Source organism: Sinohyriopsis cumingii, chromosome 6 (genome assembly GCF_028554795.1).
Source record: "Sinohyriopsis cumingii isolate HCF-2022 chromosome 6, ASM2855479v2, whole genome shotgun sequence".
Classification (NCBI taxonomy): domain Eukaryota; kingdom Metazoa; phylum Mollusca; class Bivalvia; order Unionida; family Unionidae; genus Sinohyriopsis; species Sinohyriopsis cumingii.
In genome coordinates this window covers 158179635-158201200 of record NC_142966.1, presented here as the reverse complement: position 1 = coordinate 158201200, position 21566 = coordinate 158179635, and the positions used below count along the sequence as shown (strand labels likewise).

Here is a 21566-nt window from a genome sequence, read left to right as displayed (position 1 = left end):
TTATTTCAAAAGGTATTAAATTACCATGACCATTCAGAATTTCAAAACCGGCTTCTGTCCAGGATTTGTATTGATATGACATTTTAGGGAGAACAAAATTTAAAATACTCATGGACAGATACTCGTTAGGACTTTGCGGTTCCTCTCTCCATGTATATACTGCCAAAATTACATCTCTCCAAAAACTGTTTTTAATGAACTTACTAAATTCTTCTAATTTCCTTCTCCCTAAAATCCAAATATCCTTTTTATTTCTGAGTATAGCTGTATTGACTAAGTTCTGCCACGTTCCATTTTCCTTTTCCAGCAATCTTTTAACCTATCTTATCTTAATATACCTAATGAATGAAAATATGTATATCATATTTAGTCCTCCCTCGCTTTCTGGGGAAACTAGTATATCACGTTTTATTCTCTCTACTTTTTCACCCCATACAAACTTAAATAATGTGCGATTTAGTTCTGCTTTTACTTTTGCTGATGGGTTTGGAAGTGCTGAAAAAAAGATGTATGAATATGGGCAGAACAAGCGTTTTTACAACAATTACTTTACCAACTATTGACAGATGTCTTTGACTCCAGCTTGCCAGTATTCGCTTTGCCTTTGTTAGTTTCTTCATATAATTAATTTCCAACATTTGTTGTAAATCTGGAGAAAATTCTGTGTCAAGGAGTGTAAAGTTAGAAGAGGACCAAATTAGGCCCATCTCGGGACATATTCTTTCATTAGAAAAAAAACTTGCAAGATATTCATAGTTGCTTCAAGAGAAAGTTGAGATCCATCAAGAAGAATAAAAGCGTCATCGGCATACTGACCCAATTTATATTCACCGGCGTCAAAGATCAGTCCCCGTACATCCATAGTTTGCTTTAAAGTTATAGCTAAAATCTCAAACCCAATGATAAAAAAATAAGGTGCAAAGGGATCTCCTTGACGACATCCTCTTTCATGTCTTAAAAAAAAGGGATGACATATGCCCATTATTTATAACACAACTTTTAGAGTCATTACAAAACAGTTTAAACCACTTACAAACGGAATCACCAAAGTTAAAAGATTGTAAAACTTCTTCCACAAAGATCCATTTAATCGAGTCAAAGGCTTTTTCAAAGTCTATTAACAATAATAAACCATATCTGTTTTCATTCTCAAGTTGGTCCATGATATCGTATAATAGCCTGGTATTTTCTCTAGTGAATCTACCCTTCATATATCCATTTTGAGTATCACTGATTATTGATGGAAGAACCTTTTTAATCCTAGTTGCAATGGTTCCCGAAGCAATCTTATAGTCAATATTTAAAAGTGATATAGGTCTCCAGTTTTTAAAATATCTTCTGTCTTTTTCTTCCTTTGGTAGACATGTGATGACTCCTTGAGTATGAAAATCTGAAGGTTTTCCTACAGTATATTCGTCGTTTATTGATCCCCCAAGAGACTTCTAAAAGAATGTATAGAATTCTACAATGAATCCATCCGAGCCAGGACTTTTTCCATTTTCCATCAGTTTTAAAGACATACCGAGTTCATTGATTGTAAGCAGACCCTCGCATGGTTCTCTTTCCTCTTGATTAAGTTTAATATTGTGATTAAAAAATCTATTTCGAGTTTTATTAGTAGCCTCATCATCAAACTAAGCAATTCTACTGTTGTACAATTCCATATAAAACTGTTTTTGAGCTTCTAAAATATCTATTTGGTCAGCTATATTTGTCCCATCATCTAAAATAATTTCCTTTATTGTCTTATTTACATAGTTTCTTTTTTCAAGATTAACAAAGTAGTTTGTGCTTTTCCCCTCAAATTCATATCATCTAGCTTTCGATGTTAATTTAACACCTTCAATATAATTTTTTCCTAGATTCCTCGAATTCTTCTTTTCTTTCTCTAAATTTTCAAGAATTTCCCCATCTATGTTATTCGACAGTCCCCCTTGAATTTCTATTATTTCCTGCTCAATTTTCTTTAATTTTTCCCGTTTCTCTCTTTTTTCCTAACAGAATAACATATAGTTTCATATAATATTTTCATTTTAAAAATTTCAATGAACATTTGCTCATAACAGGAAAGAGAAACGTGGAGATAGTCATCTTTATTTCTCCCTACATAATATTCATCTACAGTGTCATTTATACACTTTTTGGCCAAATCAGTAAACTCAATGTTCCTCAACAGTTGGGCATTAAATTTCCAATATCCTTTTCCCCTTGGACACGTTGAAAACGCCACACTCAAAACAATAGCTGAATGATTAGTCTGGTAAGATACACGCATCAGCTCTATTCATATTAATGTCATCTGATACAAGAAAGTAATCTAATCTACTTTGTTTCAAGGGAGATTTTTTCCTCCAGGTATATATCTTTAAGTCTTGATTGTAATTTCGCCAGGGATCAGTTAATTCCAATTCATTTGTCAGGTCTTGAATCGCTGCCCTAGACTGTTGGTGTTTGTCATGTAAAATATTATAAGTATCCAAATTTAAGTCTTGAACAGTATTCCAGTCTCCGCACATTATAATTGATGAGTTCTCAAAAAATAAGATCTCCTCCTGTAACTTTCTAAAAAAGCTAGGATTGTCATCATTATAACCATACAAAATCACGAGGGTTAATTGTAATATCTAAAATAATAAATCTCCCTTGACTGTCACATCTTTCTATATTAATTATAAATTCAAAAGTATTTCTAAAAAATATTGCAACCCCAGCACTATCACATGAGCAATGGCTAAATATACATTTGTATCCCCATTCAGCTGCCCAATATATTTCATCGTTCTTTGTACTATGAGTTTCTTGCAAGCATACTATAGATACATTATTTTGTTTTACCCAGTGGAAAATGTCCCTTCGTTTAAAAACTGAACCTTGCAGGCTTCTAACATTTATAGACATAATTTTTATGTTATTATCCATGAAAACAGCAGAAATTTTACATATACATGTTCTTGTACAGGAATGTATGAAGTAATTATCACCTTGAGTTTATCATATGCATGGCTTTCACACTCACACTCACACAGAACACAAGCATCTATAATAAAATCATCCATGGTGTTACAGTACATGCTGTAGATTTGGCTGCAGTTAACATTGACACAGTATACAAAGGTCAACAAGTGAAGCAACTCCATTTGCGATAACTCTTATGCACCTCTGACAGACCTTTCCGGAGCTAAGACAGTTTTGTAAAGCGACTACAAGTGTTGAGTGGTTCCTGCGGTGTTGGTTCAACTGCATGTTTCCTTCCATGAGCAAATGTGATGGACAGCAGATTTTTTATGTTATTAATGAGAATAAATATAACATTATTTGAAGGTGTTTGACACATCTACATTGACTTTCGAAACCACTTATTCTTGTGTGATCTCCAGTAAATTTATCATGGGAGAGGGTATGTAAGAGATCGTGGTCTTCCCTACCCCTTGTAGTTCTAAAAATATTAATTAAATTATTTTCCACTTAAATATTTGCTATTTTCATATGAATGTGTTAATAGACAAAGAACACACCAGGAACGACAAATTCTGAACTACAAGACCATCGTAAAAACTCAACTGGAATCAGCATCATTTAGCTCAAAATCACAGGTAAAGTTGGAAAAAATACTTTCTTTATTATTTTCCATAATTGTTTCTGCAGTTTCCACACTCTTGTTTCACAACAAAACTACAAAACTAGACGGATGGAGAGCTTGCTAAATTGCAGTCAACCAAAAATGTAGGTAGGGACTAAACCGGTTAAGCATACCATCAATTGCATTATCAGCGACTGCTGTCGAGTACTTAGAGTTTACTATTTGTGCAATGTTAGCAGTAAAGATCACGAGCAGCGCACGGGCCGTCCATCTCTGGAATCTTATAGGCAAATATGCATGCGGCTTTGTCACCTGTAATAGTGTAAGAAACAGACTCTGTAACCAGGGTGTCATTTGGGCGCATGTGCTGTAAAATTGCTGTAGCCTATATAAGAAAATTAACAAGCCCATCAATTTTGCCCCTCTCCTCGAAAAAAATTGGCGTCCCTGCTATTACTATCTCTCTAATATTTGCATTAATCAAGTTATGCTCCCTCCCTCCGAAAAAAAAGTTTAAGTGACGTCCCTGTGTGTAACACTAGGGTCTCAAACTTAAATCACCGTGAGGTACACATGAAGACTAGCACAAACCTTTTCATACAGCGAGTGAGGCTCATATAAGAGTAGCCAGTTGAAATGTTGGACACAAGTAAACGATGTAACAAAAAAAAAAAAAAAACACAAAAATAAATAAAAAATTGTAAATTAAAGCTGGCTGGCCGTGAAGAAAATAATTGCATTATTAATTAATTTATAAATTCTAGGTGTGGTTGCAGGAAATAACTCCACTGGACGCGTGTTTAAGAACCCCGGTGTGACATGTAAACGTGCAGTTGCTGCTGTTAAGATGAAAATTGTAATTTCACCCTTAAACCCAACCCCACTCCCCACGGCGCGGTAGAGAGAAAAACTATGGGTTATGGAGTATACATCTTGGCCTTACTTCAAATATATACATCGCTCGAAACAAAATGCTAGCTCTGCTTGGTCATTTTCACTTTCTGGACCTCAGAGGTAATTGTAACAAAAAAAGAAAAGAAAAAAAGAAATAAAAGAAAAAAGAAAGGAGCCGATAATTTTTATATATTCATTGCACTTTAAAGCTAGTATTGTCAAGTCTGGAAAAATTAATTTACCCTCTTTAATAACTGCTAAAGATAGTGTACGTTGGGTTGATTTTTTTAAAACTGAATCTGTGAGCACAAGGGAGAAGCCGTTTTAGTTACCAGTGTTCTTCGTTCATGTATAGTTTCCAAAAGTACAATATCCATGGATATTCAAGTTAAAGTACATGAAAGTAACATAGAGGTAAGGGGCCGTCCATTTAGTACGTACGCATGGAGGGGGTGGGTTGGGTTAACCCAAATGCATACCCTTGCGTATGGAGGGGGGTGGGGTGTCTACTAATAATGTACGTACTCATAGAAAACGGGGGGGGGGGGGGGGAGGGGGCCTCGATAATAACTTGTCTACTACGTAACCTGTTCGACTCGGCGCTTGAATTTTAGCGGACACAAGGCAAAAAATTTAAAGTTACGCTGCTTATTTCTTTGATGCAGCCAGACATTCAACGTCGGTGGACTATCTTATTCATTAAACACTTTAATATTATTAATCCTTTATCGTTTCTGCGTGGATGAAATATAGGCCGTTCTATAGAATTGGGGTTGGGGCGTCCATAGTACATACGCAGGTAGGGTGGGTGGGTAAAAAGGTAACCCTTGTATACAGTGTGGGGAGAGGGGTTAGGCCTTGCCAGTATTAAATAGATGGCCCTTAAGCCAACATTCTCTCCACTGTGCATGTTGCAAATGCCAACTACTGTACCTTACACCAGTGACGACTTGTCATTCTCTCAGAAGTTCATACTATCTGAAGAGCGCCCGCATAATGCTTAAGGTTGCACTCTACTGTTTCTTATTTGATTTTGGACGGGGGAATTGGGATTTCACAGATTTTCCTCACTGATTACATTGTCATTTTGAAAGAAAAAAGTATTTTTATATTTTAGGTATTGTTAGTATAACTTTTTATTCACTTTATTTTTGTGCACGATTGTTGGATGTAATTTGGGTTACAGAGTGTACAGATCGACCTTACTTAGAGGTGCACTTGTCCACAGACTGCTAACTCCGCTGGTAAATTTATTTTCCTGGACTTCAGAGGTAAATTAGAAAACAAAAGAAAGATAACAACAACAACAACAATAAAAATGGTCCCCACCTTTTTTTATTAAAGAGTTTTGTCTTCGTATTTATATTTCATTTATTGCGTTTCAGAAATTATTATATTTTACTATGGGAAATTAATTTTCCCTTTTTAATAACACATATTAAAACTTAAGTCGCAGTACATCAAAGTGTCATAGAGGTATGTCCAACAACCTTTCCATCACAGTACATCGAAGTATAATTTTATATTTCTACGTCCAATCATGTCCTTTGGAAGGAACATAATGTTATTCATATCCATCCGTCAGTCACTTTCTTTTCCGCTTAATATCTTTCAAAGAGCGTTAGGAATCAAAATCAAATTTTGGGAGAATGCTCTAGATAAAGAAGAACTAATTTACTACTATTTCAAGATTTTCTGACACAATTCGACTTCTTACATTTCCCGCGCATATTGAACAAAGCGTTCTTCAATTGCGCCACATGCACATTTCCTTTTATGCAAAAGCACTATAACTTTCTAATACGTAATTGTCCAGTTTGATATTAGTATTGTACACTGGCGGTACAGACGTTTATAAAAAAAATACAGATAATTTTCAAATAATACAAATTAAATAATAAAAAATAATTTTTCTCATCTGCATTCGTCAAATTACATCCTCTCCTCATCCTCATCTCCACCACTACCATCAACACTTACCAGCAGTATCATGCGAGGAAGAAACTGATGTAGTGGTTGTAGTATTGCAATCAGGGCCGACAAGGTGTGTGTGTGGGGGGGGGGGGCTGGGGATATATCATCGGGGCCTGGGCCGAACAACACTTTTAAATTTTATAAAAGAAAAATATTGTTTGAACAAGAACTAGGACAGGCCCGGGCGTTTCTTACCCCAATGCTCGTGATCACTCTCTACGGCTCTGACTGCGGTTATCACCACGCCACTATAAACATCGTCATAATCATCATCATAATCATCATGACCAGTACCTCATATTCATCGTAGCCACATAGTGGACTCTTTAGGATTTAAGTTGGTGAGCCCTTTGTCCATTGTAAAATTTATATTTCTCTGATGACAGCCACTTCTAAAAGATGGTGGCTTGTGGGATGGAATCGAAACAGGAGTTAGCTTGCCAATTCATTATTTGTACGAAATCGATAAAAGCATGTAACACTTTGTTCGGACCTCAAATGATCGCATGAATAGTAAATGAATCCTTTGCGAAAAACAACTCACGGACCAGGTTTTGACTCTCTTTCGGAATTAGCAGGCTGATTCAGACAACATGGTCTTCACCTCACTGTAAATGATGATTTGTCTCACTGTTTCGCAGTCGGCGTCATTTTATCTTTAACGTTACCTTCTTCAGCGAGAAAATCGGAAGTAAGGCATGCATCCATAACGCTTCATTTATAAATTGTACTTATTCAATGTACGCCTTTAGCTGCATTCCATCTGATGTCTTTTAATCGGCTGTTGTACATATTTTTAACCCAAAAAATTAAAGTGCTCACTACTTAAGTTAAGTGTATTCCTTTCTATGATGTGTTGTATGTGTACATACGTTAAAAAAGTTGTATATTTACATGTTATTTACTGTTGTCTTTTGATCTACTGTTACCTTTGACAATGTAATAGTTATACGTGATTTATTGTAAATATGTGCCACCTGCCTACCAGTTTGCTGAGTTCTGAAATACCTTTGTGTCAACTATCGTATTGTCGTTTAATTTGCTGTTACCGTTGTCACTGTAATGTTTGTGTTTTGCTTCACTGTAAATATGTACTGCCTGTGTACCCATCTGTGGAAGATCTTACACCTGCAGTGGAGCAATTACTTGCTAGTCAAGGGGAAATATACTTTGGGACGTTTTAATTGCTGTGAAAGTTGTCAAATCAAATACAGAGTTAATGAGACTTGATGCTGAAATTTGCGAAACACATTGACGAGCGGGACATAAGCAAAGAGAAAAATCCAAACAAAAATGCTTGTCTGCAAGAGTACTTCAAAAGGGTAGGAATCGTAAAAGCTCAAATACTTTGATATCTAATAGAGCTGGGTATCAATTTAAGAAAAATCAATGGGAAAATCAATTTATAAATCATACAAATACTATCATTTGATGAAAGACTGAAACAAATGTTTAAAGAAAAGGGTGTAACAATAGTAGCGATTGTTACAGGGATTGCAGTAACTAATTTAACAGTTTTCCTACTCCACAACCTTCCTTGCTTCTCAATTTCGCCTACTCCACCCCTCCTTTGATGCCTTCTTATACTCCACCTGCTCTAGGTGAATCCTTTTTTTAAAAAAGTATATTAGCATTCATGTGTAGAATATTTTCCCTCATCAAACTGCATCTCTTCATACTTTATTCCGTTGAACATATCTAAAAAAACAGTTTCCATTTTTTTTCTTCACTTTTTCGGACCAAGGTTATTCTAAGATGACACCACCATCAATCTTTATTTGCACTCATTGTTGTCTTTTCAGATCCATGTGACTTACATAGATCTTTCTGTTTGGAAATAGTATAACTTGTTTAGTGCGTAGGTAGATTACTCATTAAACCTTTCTTTTAATTCTTTTTCTACTTTGTTTTTGCCGTTTGTCCAGTTTAATTTATTCCCACAGTTGTCTGATATTTGTTTAATGAACATTGTAATAATGCTTTATTTACCATACAATGTAGGCCTTTGACAACGGTATAAAAAGATCCGAATACATTACAGTTGACCAATTGTATTAACATGTAGCTCGTCTAAAACAGGTACTTTTATTTTTAACAATTTGCTATATTTCTTCAGGCCTTTCGAAATATGAACGATTACAAATTGTTGAATATGTCTTTGAATTGCTAAATAGGTCTTTGAATTGCACTGTGCATATAGATGAATACAAAGTCGTGCACGTATTAACGTGATGTATGTAATTTAAGGGTTCCTCGTCTGCAATGTGTTATCTTCTTGCTACGAGGGTTGAAACTACTTATTGCAACGTTATCATCATTAAATGCATATCTCCATCTTTTCTGAAGGACTGTGGGATATCCTGTTTTGACGTTTGAAATCGAGAAATCAAAATCTGTATTCTCCTGAATGATATTTTGTATTATTTGATTTGACCACCCACCTACCCAAACTTGTATACCAAGATTGCCTCTTCAGACAGAGATTGTTGCTTTAAGTTAAACTCACTGACTGTTTCAATGACCTTTCTGACAACTGTTAAGTTTATAACAATGTAGCATATCGCTCCATCGTTTATGTTGCCCTCTGCATCCATTTACGTAGAATGGTTCGAAAAGTCCGATAGGATGAGAGCGGATTTCAAGTAGGAAGGTAACGAGAGTGTGGTGATTTTAATTAATAAGTGCACCATTTTTAATTTTAATTGTTATGTCAAAAGATTAAACTATTTTTAATTTAAGACACAGTCTCACACTCTCATTACGTACCTACTATATTAAATCGACAAATTGTTGTGTTTTGAAGCAAACTAACTACTTACATTCCGGCGAAATTGAAAAGGAAATGATTCTTAGTTTACCTACACAAGAAGAGCCATTTCGGATACACACACATCCCTCTACTGTAATACACACAGATCACCACTGCCCCTACCATTCTCACAAAAAAACCCCATCGCAACAAACAAACAAGAACAAAATCGCCGGGAAAATCTCTTAAAACCACGTTGGAACAGGCTTTGTCTTTTCATCTGGAATTACTTTTGCGGATTTTATGAAATTCTCAACATTTTGATATTAAATTTTTTCTTAGCAGAGTAAATATTCCTTTTCGTTAGGCTTAGATTTGATATAAACGAACGAAGTCAAGTTTCGAAATTAGGACCAGAGTCAGACTTGGTACAGAGAGGAAAAAAACACAACAACAGGCCTACAATTACGAAATAAGGGAAAATACTCATGCACGATTACTAAAGATTAGCTCTTCAACAATGGAGTAATAAACAGTCTCCAATGTTTCTAAGGATTGTGGGTATGTTGGCAAGGAAATTCTTCATGGTGGTCTGCTATCAAATTTTATCTGAAGTTGATCGAAGTTTAGTGTACAAAATTGAATGTAGTGAAAGTTGATTGAAAGTTTGAACTGAAGAAGATCCAATATTGTTTACAAAACAGGAAATGAGGGGTACAATCCGTACAGAGGATCTGACAGTGTTTTCAGTTTGATCGAGAGAACGTTATACGGATGGTGACGGCAGGATTTACTATAACGTTTATACAGTATAGCATGACAAATGTGAACACTTCTGTTTACACGGTAAGGTCAACACAAATTCACATGCCTTGTGTCCTCAGATTCATTCAGATTTAGACAACAATAATATGATGGAGTCTGCCGTTGTGTTTATTATGGAATAATTATATATACAAAATCAAATTAACTACATTATTCATCATTCGTGTACAATCAAATTATTTGGGGAAGAAGTTCTGAGTTCTGGCGTAGGGTGTTATATAGCAGTAAATGACTTTCAGTGATTCCATTTTCTCTTCTAAGGTTATAGGGTTTAAAGAGTATGATTTTGTTTCTGGGATTACATATTTGTGCGAATTTCATCAAATGCTTCTTAAAATTTGTTGCCTTTATTGGCCGTTTTTGGTGAAATTCAGTCACTTGAAAGTGGTTGTTTCTTGTCCTGGTAAATTGTAATTTAAATTTTCTTGTATATGCAGATTAAGCAACAAATTTCAACCATTTGAAAAGTGCTCTTTTTCACTTTTTTAAAATTTGTAAAAATCCAACATAGCCTGTTTTTAATATTTTTTGAGGGAGAAAGCATTAAATCCACATACTAAAATATATGGAAAGTGGTAAAGGCAGGCATTGTTTTGTTGATATACTGAATACACTTATGGGGATATGTGATGATGAACACAAGTTTTCAAAAAGCTACAGAGAGACTTGCTGCTTTTACAGATAATGCAAAAATGTGTCAAAGAGTTTTCTTTGCATTTTATGTTTTCATTTATCAGATATTTTTGGGTCAAATCTTTTGGAATGTTTGACAGCACACTGCTTGTAGAGAATATAGACAAATTTTGTAATTGGCTCATTATGTCTTCCTCGTCTAATGATATCATGAATCATTACTTTTTGAATTTTAAATTTACTTGACTAATCCTTTGATTGAACTTAAACTGAACACACAACATTGTATCATAATTCACCATCTTAACTACACTACAACTGTCAAATTCAAACACACATCATTTAAACTGGTCCAAGCTTCACTCACAATGGAAAAAATCAGTCCTTTTTTTTGCCTCTGCCACCCTCCTCCTAGTTGATAAAACAAGCTGAGTGAATCTTTTTTTTTGGAACAGTTTTTTTTAACATCCTTTAGTATGGAAATTTCACAGGTGGCAACCTGATTATTCTTTGACATTTTAATTTTCACTTTGACTGCCTGGAAATCCATACACATAAAAACTCCTGGATACTATTTACATTTTGAATCTCAAACAGTCAACTCACCCATAAACATAGGCACATTTTACAATGGATTCTTTATATACCTAATGATAATATTCAAAAGTCTTCACTGATATCCGATGTACTTGCATATCACATCTGTGTCACATGCCATCTCAGCCAGGGTTGGCTCTGGCTTTAAAACTTAAAGTTGTTGCCCCAAAAATTGCCAATGTCAATATTTTGTTGCCTATTTTCATAATACAGTACTATTCTTTTATGTCAATACCCTCGGGACAAAGGTAATATTGTCAAGATAAGTGGATATTTAGATGGGGGGGGCTGAAAATAATTAAAATTTTTGCATTCAAATGAAATTTTTGAGGTGACGTGTTGTCAGTGACTAGGATTTACACAAAGAGATAAAAAATAAAAGAAAACAATGGAAATTTTGATCAAATGAAGACAACTAATCTGAAATAAACTTCTATATTGACAATATACATTTGCAAAGTACACTCCACAATGTGTTAAATAATGTACATGTATATGAAAAATTCATGAATTTGAGTATTAGATTATATTAGAAAATTCATTTATCAGTCAAATCCAGTTAGAAAATACAACATATATGTATGTATGTATGTATGTGTGTATATATATACATATATATATATATATATATATATATATATATATATATATATATATATATATATATATATATATATATATATATATATATATATATATATATATATATATATATAGTAGTCCTCATTTGATCTATATCCCATTGTCAGCAAACATGTTGCATGAAACAATTCACTGATATTCATTATCCTAGCAGCACATGGCTGTATAATTGTTTATATACTACATGTACATGTACTTAAATTGGCCTTGATTTTGGTCAGCCAGAGACAATTACCATGATGCTCGGAGGCTGTCAAGGGCATGAGGATATTTATAAGGGAATGAAAACATGTGAACAGATTAAAAAGTTTAACATTCTTGCGAGATGTCCCACCTTCATTTAATTTGACATCCAGATATCTATTGTTTCAAAATATTGGAACTCTAATTTGGGTTTTACACTGCCATTGGTAGCAGTCGTAAGCATGAACCTTTTTGTTGCAAACAGAAAACTTTCATGGTATTATAAATATGTTCCAATCACAATGAAAAATGAAAAAATGCTTTTATTTAAGTTTGCTGCTGACTTCCTTTGAACAAAGGTCTTCGGCTTGCTTTGATTAAGGTACATGTGTTATTGAAAGCACCACTAAAGGCGCTCTTTGAAGGGCCAAACAAATGTCTGTTTGTTATTGCTGCGGCAGCATCAAATAATTGCAGAACATTGAGACAGATTTTTTCCCCATTTGCTTAGTATATGCAGAACGATTGGTGCTTCAGAGGGAATCAGTATTCTTTTGAAGTTTCAGCAAAACTAGTTTTTCTTGTACACTTTTTGAAAAGAAAAGATAATGCCATGATCATCCAGTCGATTGTAGTTGTTCCCATTCCCACCTTCAGAGGTGGTCAATTGTAGCAGAAATATTTTAGTTATATTTTTGGCATATACATGGAGTACTGAGGCCAAACATCAGCTTAAGCAGATTATGATATAACAACGCTGTGTTAGGGTGGTTTGTCAATATGAAAAAAGGATTTGTTTATGTAACAATAGATTCCAGTGGAATTTCATATCAAAGTTTGTGACTTCCTGTCATGGTGTCTTTGAGTTTCTCCACTCCAAACCCAAGACTGTATATACACTTTTTAACAGCCATAAATGTTGTTGCCAAAAAATCTCCAGATGGTATATTTTGTCGCCAGTAAGGTGAAAAAAATTGCAATTTGCGACATTGGCGAAGCCCAGTGTGATACCTGCTCAACGTATCTGTCCCTAACCCTCCATTTCTGTTTGCTACTTAGAGAAACCTTCATATGATAAATAGAACCCAACTAATGCATGACATCCAAGCAAACCTAACATCATTTTATTTTATTTTGGTGGAATTTGTGTTTGTCATCTTGTCGTTGTATATGTTTTGATTTGTTATATAATATTGTAAAGCACTTAGAGCTTCTAAAGATTAGTTATTGTACTAAGTCCACATTATTATTATTATTCTTCTTCTTATTATTATTATTATTTATCATATACACTTAATGATAGCACTTAAAGAATGAGTTTTCAAAAGTCGAATTTGATAATACTCTCAAATATGGAAGTAAAGTTTACTTAACACTTATTGCAAGTTTTGTACTGGGCATGCTCAAGTTGATTGATATCTTCTGTTTACCTTTTCCTCAACAATGCTCATCACTATCCTTTTCAGTTTTTAAAATTTGTAAAACTCCAGTATAGCCTGTTTTTAATATTTTTTGATGGAGAAGGCATTGGCACTCAAATAAAGCAACTGCACATACTAAAAAATATGGAAAGTGGTAAATTCTGTCAGTTTTCTGTTATATTTTCTTCATTTTACCTTTTCATTCATAAGGTATTTTTAGGTCATATTGCATGTTGTAATTGTTGACAACACATGGCATCTTGAAAATATCAACAAATTTTGTAATTGGCTCATATTTTTTCCTCCTCTTCTAATGCTATCATGGATCATCACGTTTTAAATTTTAAAATTACTCTACTGACCTTATGATTGGACTTAAACTGAACACACATTGTATCGCTTTTTTATCATTCAGAGCTCACTAAAAGAATGAGTTTTTCATTAAGCAATCTAAAACATGAAAGTAAAGTTTTCTAAACACTTATTATTAGTTTTGCACATGGCATGCTCAAGTAGAATGACGTCTTTATTGTTTACCTATTCTGCAAGAAGTTTGTTCTATCAGTTGATTACTTTGTTTGAAACTAACTTAGTTTTAAGTTAATCCCACATGTTTCATTTCTGGAGTTTCCAGTGCTGCATTGTTAGTGCTGGATTAAGTGTTTCCTGCAGTTTATATTGGCCTGCCACATTGTGGAGCCTGTCATGTTATGATGTCGTCTGTCGATTTATCTTTTCCCTATTTTGTTCCCACAAAATAACTTAAGTTGTCCAGAGTCTATCATTACCAAACTCTGTGAATAGCTTGCATTTGGTATAAAGATGAAACCTTGTGATTTGGGGGTCAAAGGTCGTGGTCATTTCAGGTGGAACATCAATATAATCATTGTATATTTTTTATTGTTTCATACTGATACATATATGGGGAAAAAATTGATAATGTAACCGGATATATAATGCCTGGACATGTGCACTAGCTAACACATGATGTTATGGACTGGTAACAAAATATGTACTGTGTACGTGTTCATTTACACAGTTACCAATTTTGTACACTTTTACATTCCATAAACAAAACTAAGCTGTTTACACATGTAACCATTACAGTCTTACCCCTCACCTGCCCTTACTTGCCTTTGAGTGCTTTCATATTCTGAGTACAATATCATATCAGCTCTCATCTTTTATCTTCTTAAAGAGCAATGTAAAACAATTTCATCATAGTATTTAATTGCTTCTTATCAATTTATGTGTCACTTGAATGGTTATTTATATCTGCAACTGAGCTTTAATTTATGAGATTCTTTCCAAAATTTAACAGTGAAACTTGAAAAAGGAAGTGAAATTCCATGCATAGTTGCCTGGTCTAGAGTAAATAATTATTCTGTGGAGGTTGATAGACTGCTTTATAATACAGGTAAACAAGCTCATTTCATATTTTGTGTAAAGGTAGAAGCTAGGATTTGTACAGTACCTTGATCTCTGTCACTTGTTTTTTGTTTGTAACCTAATTTCAGAGTTACTGTCTTGTGCAGAAGCAAATACATAAAGCAGACTTGCTGCATCAGAGGTATAGTAAAACTGCTGTTTTGAGCAATAATTTTAAATCAGTTTAAATTCTGACCACTGCACCTGCTTTTTCATATATTCCACAACTTTACCATTTCTGGCATATAAGATAAGTCACTTCACCCAAACATCTGAGTTCAGCATGGACCCTGTGAGTCTCTGGTTGTGACCTTCCATTATTGTAGTCTCATGGTTAGGACAATAATGGAAGGTCAAAACCAGAGACTCACAGGGTCCATGCTGAACTCAGATTTTTTGGTGAAGCGACTTATCTTATCATACTCATGGTTAGGAGGACAGCTCAGACAGCCTAGTGGTTAGAGTGTCTGTCTCAGGTTCAGAAGGTCGCAGGTTCGCCAAGTCATACTAAAGACAAATATAAATGGTGCTAGCAGCTGCCTTGCTTGGCGCTCAGCATTAAGAGGTCAGTGTTCAGACTGGTTGGCCTGGTATCAGGATAATGACGGTGGCTGGGTGGGACATGATGTTACGTGTCTGCAGCTGATGCTCCAGTTCTAGACATCACTATAAACTGTCACACTGCAGACATCATAGCGATATGATTGAAACTTTTTAAAAACTACAGTAAACAACACACACACACACACACACACACACAGAGTTAGGAAAAACTTCTCCAACCAGCTTGATTCAATTGATTCAGAAAATTGGAAATAAAGTGAAGTTTGTCATCTTTTTGGGGCATTTTTTAAATTTCTTAACAAGTCAGAATGAGTTATCTAAAAGTTCAGATTTCAATACAAGTTCAGATTGTGTAGGCCTGGAGAGAATTTAAATAAAATTCAAAACCTTACTATGAAAATAATTTATCTGCATTTCCAAGCAAGTTTACAAATAGTCAGTACATGAAATTTAGGTGCTAATAGATAGGTTCTAATCAAAATTTGTACATAGTTACTGAGAATCATTTTTTGAATGGCAATCAGTTTAATGCAGTTCAACACAGATAATAGAATTGTGAACCTTTCATTGTTTGTTTTAATCTTACCAGTGTCAGATTCATTAAACGAAGCAGAGGCATAGGTTAACCTCTAACAAGTTTATATTTTTTTAGGCAATTTGCATTTTTGATGTCAATTTATAAACATGTTTTGCCATACATCTGAATTTGTCAGTCTGATTAAGATTGAGATCTGCATATACAAAGGGCAGCGGCCATACACTGATAAATATTCATGTTCTTAGGGTTTTCCCCAGGAACTTTTTATAGCATTTGGGTAAGTGTGTGATAGCATTTAAGAAATGCATGGTATCTTCATAAAGGTGAAAAAGAAAACAAAGTCAATGAAATATAAAAGAATTACAGATATTTACATAGTATTCATTACCAATACCTTTCTTTATGTCACTTCCCAATCTTTTCACTGCAACATTCTTACCAGATAATTATACCCCAGGTGACAGCCTGTTTCCCAATAATGAAGATTATTCTTTTTCTGGATTCTCCTTGGATTTTTTTTTTAGCATTGGGGTTAACATGCGGTAGCATCACAGAATGTTAGATAACACACATAAATGTCATAATAGTGAAAACAATATAAAGCCAATCCTGTCTACTGTGGCCACCCATGGGAAAAGGCCAGAGTGTCCTTTGTAGATACAGCAGGTAATCTCTAAAGGCAGCTTCAGCCAGTAAACTTGATTTATGACAAATGCATATATTATGCAGTAAATAGCTTTATTATTATTATTACTATTATTATTATTATTATTATGCATGTATTATTATTAGCAATAGTGCACTATCAGCATAGGTATTTAATTTAGCTATGTAGCAAAAAATTTCAAAATAATAAAATGCTGACACAAGATTACTATATCCTCACTTTAATCCCTCATCTAAATTAAATCATCACTGACTCTTGTATCAAAGTTTTGATCAATGTTTAGCTGTTCCAATAATTCACATAAAAAAATTACCTGCAATTGTGAAATTTGAAGAGACCTTTGATGATTAAGAAATGAATAAAAGCTTCCTGTGGCTATAGTTTGTAGCATATAAACTGTAAGGTTCCTGTGGCTGTAGTTTGTAGCATATAAACTGTAAGGTTCCTGTGGCTGTAGTTTGTAGAATAAGAGATTTCCTGTGGCTATAGTTTGTAGCATATAAACTGTAAGGGATTTCCTGTGGCTATAGTTTGTAGCATATAAACGGTAAGAGATTTCCTGTGGCTGTAGTTTGTAGCATATAAACTGTAAGAGATTTCACAAGTGCAGTGTATCTTTTACTAGATTTTTTGCTCCATCAGATATGGCTTTAATTTTTTTTTAAATCTTAAAATACCAATTAACAGATTTGTCCGAATAATATTGAAAATTAAATGATACAATAAAAGCCGAAATAATGTAATATATCTGTCATACTGGCACAAAAGGCAATGGTAATTCTCTCCTAAGATCTTTTTCACTCTTGACAATGTATGTGGACTCAGTTGTGTCAAATAAGAAAACATCAATTTAAATGATATGCTTTTATCTAAATAATGCCTTGCTAATCAAAGAAGTATTAAATTTACATACCTTGAGCAGCCACTGCTGATACGCTGTAGTGACCTCTTATGGTAGGATGAAACTGTTGTTTGGTTAGGAAACCAGGCTTCTGTCTGCAGAAGGCAGGTGACCATTAAATACAGGGCATTTATATAGGAAATTTGATGGAAGTAAATTAGAATGGCCATTGTGACCAGGTCACCGCTGAACACAGGTGACAATTTAGACAGGTTAGACTATTTCAGTGAAATAAAAAAATACATTTTTTTTTATTTAGTATGCTTTTTTTTTCAGTAGTTACATCACAATTTAATGTTACATCTATTTAGTCTGTGAATTTAAATGATCTGTAACTTTCTTGTCTTCACTTTTCCCATTTCTTTTTACTGCCACATTAAAGGCAATGTCTTTAAATAAACATGGTAAAGGGTTTCTTTTGTGTTGATTGTTACATTTTAGCACCTTCTGAGACAACCAGTTCCTCAGCACACTCTTGAGCCTGTTCAGAGCTGAAAATGATCTTTCAGAGTTTCAGTCAAGTTGAACATAAAAGTTGATTATTGGCTGAGGTTTTTATGTTTTTTACTGCAATTCTGACGAGTAAAAGGTGTATTATGGCAGTAACATGCTGATAAAAAGATATCATCAGTCAAATAATTTTGTAATGCATTCCATTTGTAAGTGAGCTGTTTATTGTTGGAGAAATATTTCAAATACAAATGAAGGAATAACTGAAAATTTTATTATCATTGGTTTAAAATTTGTAAAATATAAGGTAAAAATTACTCTTTTTCCTATTTGGATCAAGAGAAGTAAAGATTTATGGAGCAGCAACCACTCAAGTTAAATTTTATTGGTCAAATTATGCTTTCTGTCTTGCTCAGGGTATACTCTGTAAATATAAATGAAACAAATCATTTTCTTTACATGTTTTCAAAGCCAGTAAAATCTGAAGATAAAAATTGCTTTTGTTTTTACTTGGGAAGATACATCAAGAAAAATTCATTGGACAGAACCACTGAAGTCAAGGTTCATTGATCAAACTATTATTTTTTCTTGTTAAGAGTATTGAACTATGTAAATATAACAACAAATCATTTTACTCATCACATCTTATGGAAAATAACTGTTCAGTGACAACAATCTCAATTACTCCTACCACTATAAAAACACCATTAATAGATTGCAACTGTGCCCCAGGAATTTTATACCATCACTCCACTCCCAATCTCACCCGCTGCTAACTAGGCAGATAAAGCAAAATTTAGCAATGCTTCATAACTTGCTAATATAACGTGGGAAGAAATTCTGTCATCAGAATTGGAATCTCTGCAGCTGATCTTAGTCTTGTCAACATGGAGTGAGTTGAGAACGGTGTAATTTAATGTGATTTTTTTCTATGGTGATGTGTGCATTTTTCAGAATGAATGTTAGAATTTGGCTATTTTGAAAGGTAATATGTTTCACTTTTGGAGTTGTTTGTGGAAATGACTGAACAATAACACACACACTACCAGCAGACTCCACCATTGCTGGCCAATCACGTGACTTCTCAGTGCAGAGATTAAACTAAGATTAACGATCGCACTACTGGTCAGGTCAAGCCAGATGTACAAAATAACAGCTAAAGGAGTGAGTAGTTATCTTGGACAATTTTAATTACTTACCAAAGACACAGTAAGAAGAGATGTCAATTGATTAATAGGGCTTGGAATTCGGTGGCAGTGTATATTTAACAGATTAATTATATAAGGAGAGTGGGACACATAAAAGCATATTAACACTATTGCATTACATATCGACAGGTTCTAAAGCATCATGGGCTGAACTGATTGCGTATCAGAACTGCAACAGTAAACATTGGCTCCAGTAATTTCCACTTATCCATAGTAACTTATCAGATAAGGTGTTGCATTTTTTGTTTGGGAGAGTTATTGTTAGAATGATATGTTGTTCATGACATTTTCATTTTGATAAATATGGAAACTAATTTAGTTGTTGCATCGAAAGTTTAACAGAACATGACCTTGCGTAAGTGTGCATAAGATCTCTGTTATGATGTTGAATTGAATCAGACTAATGTGCTTGTATGAAATTTATAGGAATTTTGGAAAAACTGTTTTAGTCAAACTGAGTTTTCAGTTTTTTGGATCAGTTGGATATCAGTCTAAACTTTGTATACATATCCATGAAACCATTTTCATTCATATTTTCTTCTTGATTCGAGTGCTCTGTAATATGATTTTTATACACATATTTTGATTAGAAATGTATGAAGGAAAGTTTGGAATAAATAGAGGATCTTGCAGAGGCGTGCATTTTTGATGAAAAGTTTGGAAATTTCATGTTATTGAATGCAGGTTTAATACATTACTCTGTTTATTATATGATTTGTAGCATGCAGAGCTGTATGATAAACAGAGACAAATTTAGCATTGCTGAAAAATACAAAGTTTCTACAGGTCTGTCTGTAGGATTTTGAAAAAGGGAGTTCAGGACCAGACTACTGTACAAAACTGAGAGTCCAGTACAGTATATAGAATAATATAGACATAGATGTGAAACTAAGAGTTCAGTACCTTCACACCATCAAGGTAGCTCTGTTTCTTCTCTATACATGTATATAAAATGCTTAATGATTTTTGAGCCTAATTGTTACAGTTTTCTTAAACTGACGTATTCACAGGAATTTGTTTTGGCACTAGTATCACTAACATTGCTGAAAGTTTGTAACTTAATTTTATATGTGTACATATATATTTACTATCTCAAGTTTTTAATTTTGGTACTGTTTGCATTTATGTCCGTTTAGATATAGTTAAGTTTCCCCATATGTACAGATGCACCACTAGTTTTACCATAAGTACGATGTTGTAATGTCATACATTTACCAATACTTTGTGTGAGATTATTTCTCACTAATTATTCTCCTTTGAAATAATATAATATGATACAGAAAATTGTATTTGTTTAGAGGCAATAAGGCTGAAACATTATTCCATAGTAAAGGCTGTTCTCAAAGTATGATAGCAGACAAATAATTTGTAAATATGAATTGACCAAAGCACATTTTATCACTGTATTGTATTACAGGTTCTTACACAGATCAAAGCAATTTCTTAAGATTAAAGTATTGCACCTCACTGGAATATTGGGTAGTAGATCACTGATAAACTGAACACTCTTGGTTACAACAAATATGGTTGTGGCGTATTTTTGGATTTTCCATTCACTTCATATTGATTTATTTGGCTTGTTGAGCTCTTTTAATAATTTTGGACATATCAGATTCAACCAGTGTCTCATATTTGATACATACAGTAAATGTGTGCCACCTAGAAACAAGACTAATAAAGCAAGAATCAAAATAATCAAGGAGTTATGTATTTGTATCAAGCAAACAGTGATAGAGTGTGCTAGCAGTAATGTCCCGTTAGTTAATACCAAGGCAATCATGTATCATTTGTGTCAGCTTGCAAACCATTCCAGAAAATCTTTGTTCGTAAACATTGGTGCTTAATTGTAGATTTTACATTGTACAAAGTAAATGCCTTTTTGTAAAGAGCTCTGATGTTATGGAGCAAGTAGAATGAGCACTTTTGAATATCTAAATATTTCAAAAGATGGTATGGGAAAGTCAGTTTATTGCATTGCCAGATATGTGTGGGGAAATTAGAATCTGTGATTAATAATATTTAGTTTGTTTTTCTACTCCCATTCATGGAACCAGCAAATTTGTCACACTGATAAGTACTGAATACACATATCTGTAACTTAAACTGGGTTATCAGTTTTTAATGATATTCAGAGTTAGGTATTCTTCACATATGTGCATATAAACTCTTTATATTTTTAAAAAGTACAAAACAACTGTTTGCTGTTTTAAAAAGGAAGGGGATACCAGCATGATTAACTGCAGAAATCACCATCTGTGATTTTTTCCTAAAGCAAACAAACATCATTGGTAGGTTGTGTCTGAACATTTCTT

General features: G+C 33.9%; 1 protein-coding gene across 7 annotated transcripts in view; it reads left to right on the top strand.

The window, feature by feature from the left end:
- Nucleotides 1–9765: 9765 nt before the first annotated feature.
- Nucleotides 9766–21566, top strand: part of LOC149798369 (uncharacterized) — a 153611-nt gene continuing 141810 nt past the window's right edge. For all 7 annotated transcript variants that reach the window (XM_089963513.1, XM_089963516.1, XM_089963510.1 and 4 more), the window contains exon 1: nucleotides 9766–10043. The gene's annotated coding sequence lies outside the window, so the exon portion shown is untranslated. The remainder of the gene's footprint in view (nucleotides 10044–21566) is intronic.